The sequence below is a fragment of the Bidens hawaiensis genome, unplaced genomic scaffold (genome assembly GCF_021521415.1).
Source record: "Bidens hawaiensis isolate Kalapana, Puna unplaced genomic scaffold, B.hawaiensis_p1.1 tig00053798_1, whole genome shotgun sequence".
NCBI classification, from domain to species: domain Eukaryota; kingdom Viridiplantae; phylum Streptophyta; class Magnoliopsida; order Asterales; family Asteraceae; genus Bidens; species Bidens hawaiensis.
This window is the reverse complement of record NW_027499660.1, coordinates 59240-65390: the sequence shown is the minus strand read 5'-3', so window position 1 is coordinate 65390 and position 6151 is coordinate 59240.

The window sequence follows — 6151 nt, the reverse complement described above, 5'->3', positions numbered from 1 at the left end:
GCCATATTCGTAAGTTTCAATTTGTTTCTCATTTTTAATTTAATTAATTTGTTTTCCCCTCTGGCTTTTTATCTATAAAACCACACTATCTTTTTAGCCTACATTTCAATTTATTTCTTTATCTAAAGTCTAAACACACTGCCATCCTTTCATCAAATTATTAGAATTAGAATATAATAATTCGGTATGTGTTGGATAAGGATAACTAACCGACGCATCGTTTGAGAATTCTAATTCTTATCATGATAAATGTTTTAACAAATAATTAAATACAATAAAATCGAATCAAGTAAACGTAAATGATATTTCTAACACCATTTTATTATTTGCTTAACCGTTTGTGTAATTAGCCACTAACCGTCTTTTAACTGTAATAATCGACAACCGCCATCCCTCCAAACCTATAAATACATCACCATCCTCATTCCAACTACCAATATGATTACAACCTGCTATGCAAATATAACTTATTATACATTCAATCATAATTACAATGGTGGCCGGTGGCAATCAAAGGTGGCCAGTGGCGATCACATGACATCATCTTCGGCATTCCTCCACCCCGCCCCTGTACCAGATATGATACCGGGAGCGCTGGCTACCTTAAGTTACGAACCGGCACCGAAACGTTACAAGACTCCGGACCTTAACCGGCACGTGCTTCTGTTTATTGTTGTCATATACGGGTGACGCCAACTGCCCGCTGAGGCGAGATGATAAGCCGTTTTTATAGAGAGGGCCGTGTTGTGTGCCACAATCTAATTTGTCTTAACCCAAGTTCTCCATGCACATATACAACACAATCATGCAACTCTTGGTAGTTTTCTTTAAAGCAGTGGGTAGTTTATTCGTGTGCTCAGTTTTTTTCTTGAAGGTTCTATATAAAGCCTATTTTGTAAGTAACAGGTATATGACTGAAAAATGATGATTTGCACAGTCAAAGTCTTTCTAAAAATCTATGATTTCTAATATGGTTTCTATCTATTTTTTTTTGGGTCATTTGATTAACAATTCGGTTCGTATCAGGACGATTGATTGATGTATGTGGTTTCACAGAGATCGTTTATGATAGTAAAACACAAAAATGTTGAGATGAAATTTCGGAATTCATTTGTTGTGTGTCGTAAATCCTAAAATAATAATTGCGATGAAAAGGGGGAAAAACAGACAAGCAAGGAAGAAGCAAATTGTTTTAATAAATTGTACATGAGTTTAAACATGTTATTTGACGTCAAACGTGTCTAATGCATGGATTTCTGTTTAAAGTTTGGATTTGGGGATGTTATAGGAGTTGGGAATTTGGTTTAGGATGAAGCAATTATTGAGTAACAAAGCATAAGTAGGTTTTTATTCAAATGATATTTGCTCAACATGAAATATAATTATAGAGTTGTATAATATTTAAAATGGGGTAGGAATTTTTGCTTTTTATGGGTTTTTTTTAACTTTTATGAATTGTCATAATTATTCAATTCAAATATAACTATATTGTATGTAACATATATAATATTACGGTGAATGTAATACCAAATAAAAATTATGTCTTTCACCGAAAAAATTGCACTGTCACAACGCGCGGGTAACATTGCTAGTATCATTTATTTATGAAACTCTTTCATCATCAAACCCTAAGTATATTATTAACTTTTTTACAATAAAAAAAATATAAACCAAAAAGTAAATATTAAATAACGAAAAAATATAAAACAAATCCCGTAATACGGGGGGATAAAACCTAGTTTGATATAAAAATCCTATAAAATAGGAATATACTAAAAATTAATGTCTGATTTTTTTTTAAAATATTATTTATTATTAAGAAACAATTTTATAATAAAAAAAATAAGTGGGTCATGGATCTCACCAAACACAGATAGCTTTTAAGCGGGTTATAACATTTCATTTGTTTGTGAAACTATTTCATTATCAAACCGTAAGTATACTAATAACTTCCTTATAATAAATAAAATTAAAATCTAGAAAAATATATAAATATTAAAAACAAAAAATTGTAAAACAACCATGTAATACGAGGATAATCACATAAAACCAAAGGATACTTGCATAAAAGGAAATGTTGTTACTTTATAGCCTTAAAAAACTCGTCTAAGAAATAGTTCCAAGAAATAGTTCCAAGAAAACACTTCGCCAAAAATTCATTGGATTTGTGCACTTAATGGATGACCCACCAAAAGTGTGATTTTGACTCAGACCACGCAAACTTTCTGACTCACTCACTCACTATATTCATCGCCTTTCTCTCCAAGCCAAGGATTTACCACGAAGTTTCTGGTTGAGCTTTTGTATACATATATAACCACATGATCATAAGTTATCTCAAAACAATATAAATTCTCACAAAATGTACACCAAATTTTCAGTTTTCATTTTTCGTACCGTCAAGATGGCGATCATGTTCGGTTTGTTAAACTGTTTCACGGGTTCAAGTAGAGTCGCCATCGAGAGAGATCAAGGTCAAATTGTCGACGATGAACACAAATTGAAGAGCAAAGGTGCAGCTATCCCGGTGGCTTACTTTCCCATTGGTTCAAACCTTTCAAGATTGTAGAAATGGTATAAACAATCTGTGTGACAACTATTGATGCAAGGAGCAACGATGGCCAATAAATTGATCCACACTTAGTATATGTAGTTTGTAGCTTTTTATGCAGAAGATTTTGTGCTCATTCAAGAATTATTGGCCGCTCTATATATCATTTTTGAGTTGTGTTTTTCTTTGCTACCTTTTTCGGCTTTTACGATGAAATTCGACTATAAAAACATCCACAAACAAATCTAAGATTTATTAGGGATGCAAACGAGCCGAGTCACTTGCGAGCAACCTGATATCGAATCGATAAAAGCTCAAAACGAGCTAAGCCGAGCACGAGCCTCAAATAAAACTCGTTTAGTTATCGAGCCCGAATTCGAGCGTATGAGACCATGAGAAGATAGTTTAGGCTCTTGTTGAGCTTTTTATCAATGTATAACTAATTTTACATTGCATAGCCGAACTCAAACCTAGTTGAGTTGGGGCTTGTAGGTCTCATTTATACCCCTAAAGATAATGAAACAATATACTAAAAAGGTGACAACCCAAGCCTCAACAAGTTAAAATGGTTACGTTTCGTTTACCACATAATTATTCATCGAGCCCCCATCAACAACATTTTTATCTAGGGCAAACCTAAAAAACTGAAACAAGTTTTACATTTTTTTTCTTGTTTTAACAGAGTCAAGGCAAAAAGTAAAACAAACATATATCATTTTTAGTTACAACTCTTATTCTACAAGATTCAATAATTAAATACGTAACAGTTAATATGGTTTTACTACTTTCCTACACCACTTTTTATACTATTGTACTAGCTTGATAGCTTGAGACTCGTGTACTACATGGGTTTTCTGATAAAAGGCAGATATAATAATTAGATAATGAAAAGTTTTACACGAATAATCATAAACATACACAAAATACAATTAACTAAAATATCATTTATTATTATTATAATCACGCTTTACATGGTTATAAATTTAAAGTATTTGCAAATAAATAGGAATTAAATATTTAATTAACTTTTTCAAAACAAAAATGTAAGGTTTAACATCAGAATAATAAATGCAAAAACTTGCATCTTTTCATTAGAAAATAGTCAAATACAGATATAGATTAACTCTCGCTGGCCAATTTCTTTCCCTTTCTACCCAATCCAAGAAATTACTTCGAAGTTTATGGCAAATTATACCAAGACATTTTCTTTTTTTGTAAATATGATAAGAAATAAGTGTATTGGTTCACCTGCATCAAAACAAAAGGAGTTAATTAGGAACGTAGATTATTTTTCATTTGAATATTTAATACATAGATTTTATGATCGATCACGTATTCAATATTCATTTTTGCTCGTGTAAGACTTGATCCGATTAATATATTTTTTTAACCCATGACCTTCTGTTTCACACTTTAATCATTTTACCACCCTATCAAAATGAGAGTGGCTCTTGATCCTATTAATATAAAATACAAATATTATATCGATATGAATATATACCATACGTGTAAAATTATGTATCACGATTCGCTCATTCGATATTAAAATAAATATAATATAACATTACTAGAAAAGAGTTCTTCAATTTGTATATTGTGAACTTAATTGCTAGTATGGTTTGGTCCGTATTAAGTCAACTGTGCAAGACTCAACTGGTCTTCGCTTTATCATTAAAATATATTTTGGATTTTCTCAACACCATCTCGGGTAGTATAAAAATAAAGAGGAAATTAAAAAGCGTTATTTTGAAGGTGACATGGTGATATATTTGGAAAGTCCAAAACAACAATGATAGTGGAAAAACGATTGTTCATCTATCAATTGGTTTAATTGGTGTGATAATTATTTTTCGTCATCCAGTAACCTTTCCTTGGTGCCCAAGGCTAGAAGCACTTTTCAAATGCTTGACTCGTGAGTCTCAAAAATTTCTTCCGTCCCACGCCAAGAATACATTTGGGAACTTCCAAGAAGCTGATTGATTTTTTTTGCATATTGAAGAAGCGTGGATCGACTTACTTGTATACGATCAACGTTCCTCGGGTACGAGTGTGCTATATCACCGATGGTTTTCCGAGATACGAGTTCTTCCACCTACAAAACGAGCAGCACCGTGAGCTTACCCCTCAGAAAGGGACAGAGGGGTCCTCTTTGGGGTAACCCTCCGGTGTGAGAATAAGATATTGTAGGAGAAGATAATCAGAATGCGAAAATGAGTAAAGGATTTAGAATATATTTTCTTGTCTGCCTCCAACTGTGGAGGTGGTGTGGTATTTATAGTATTAGGGTTTCCAATGATTGGGCTCAGACCCAATTAGGGCCTTTTTGGCCTCCTCCTATTGCTTCGCGCCACGTGTACTTAGGACACCTGGTGCTTTTTCATTGATTATTCTCTTACCAAGGTATTTCATCTGAACCCATGTGCCATCACGTGGTGGCACATGGGCTTTGCTGAGTTGTCCACCCTTCATTGGCAGCTGTCAACATCAGCACATTCTTTATTCCTTAAGAGATACCTTCTGGAAGGTTGTCTGATGAGTACAATCATGGTTGTCCTTATCCTGATTTGGATAAGGACGTGGTTGGTTGTGTGCGTATGTGATATGCGCCACGCGCAGATGTTTCATGCGCAGATGTGATATGCGCCACGCGCAGATGTTTCATGCGCAGATGTGATATGCGTGAGCATATGTGATGCGTGAGCATATGTCCACTTGCGCTTTCGCTTGTGGGTTGTATGGTGTGTATAAATCCATATCAGCTTTGGCTCCAGGTGCTATGTGCATGTGTGCGCGAAGCTGTGAACCTCCTGCATGAGTATCTCGCGTCTTCTTCATGCTGTGCACCTCTTTCTCATCACTAATATCAGCTTGTTCGGTGTGAACAGAATGACCGTCTTCCAGCGTTCGCGTCTTTTTTGTTGTTCCCTGAATGGTTTGTTTATCAAATGCGAGCCTTTGCGTTAAATCGGCTAACTTTTTGTGTTTTACCAACTCATTGTATTTGTCCATTAAACGCCGTTGTTCGTTTATGAGCCATTCTTTAGGGTCATTGGTTTCAACTTCCGGGCCCATTGGTCCTTTTTGTTTTGCACCAGTCAGATTTTGGAACGTGAGATCGTCTGGAGGAGTTTCAGTCTGACTATGAGGTGTTGTGTTGAAGGGATGGTTACTGGTGGTGCGCGCAGTGTCACGCGGCGCCCTCAGAACTGATGTCCCTCATTAACATCATCAAGCTCATTATCCTCCAGAACTTGATCATTGTTTCGAACACCAGAAACCATGGTGAAGATTTTCAGAGAGAAAATTGATGAAATAGTGGTTTTGTTGCCGTTGTAACAGGTGATGGCGCCAATGAAGAAGCGTGGATCGACTTACTTGTATACGATCAACGTTCCTCGGGTACGAGTGTGCTATATCACCGATGGTTTTCCGAGATACGAGTTATTCCACCTACAAATGGGACGGGTCCTCTTTGGGGTAACCCTCCGGTGTGAGAATAAGATATTGTAGGAGAGGATAATCAGAATGCGAAAATGAGTAAAGGATTTAGAATATATTTTCTTGCCTGCCTCCAACTGTGGAGGTGGTGTGGTATTTATA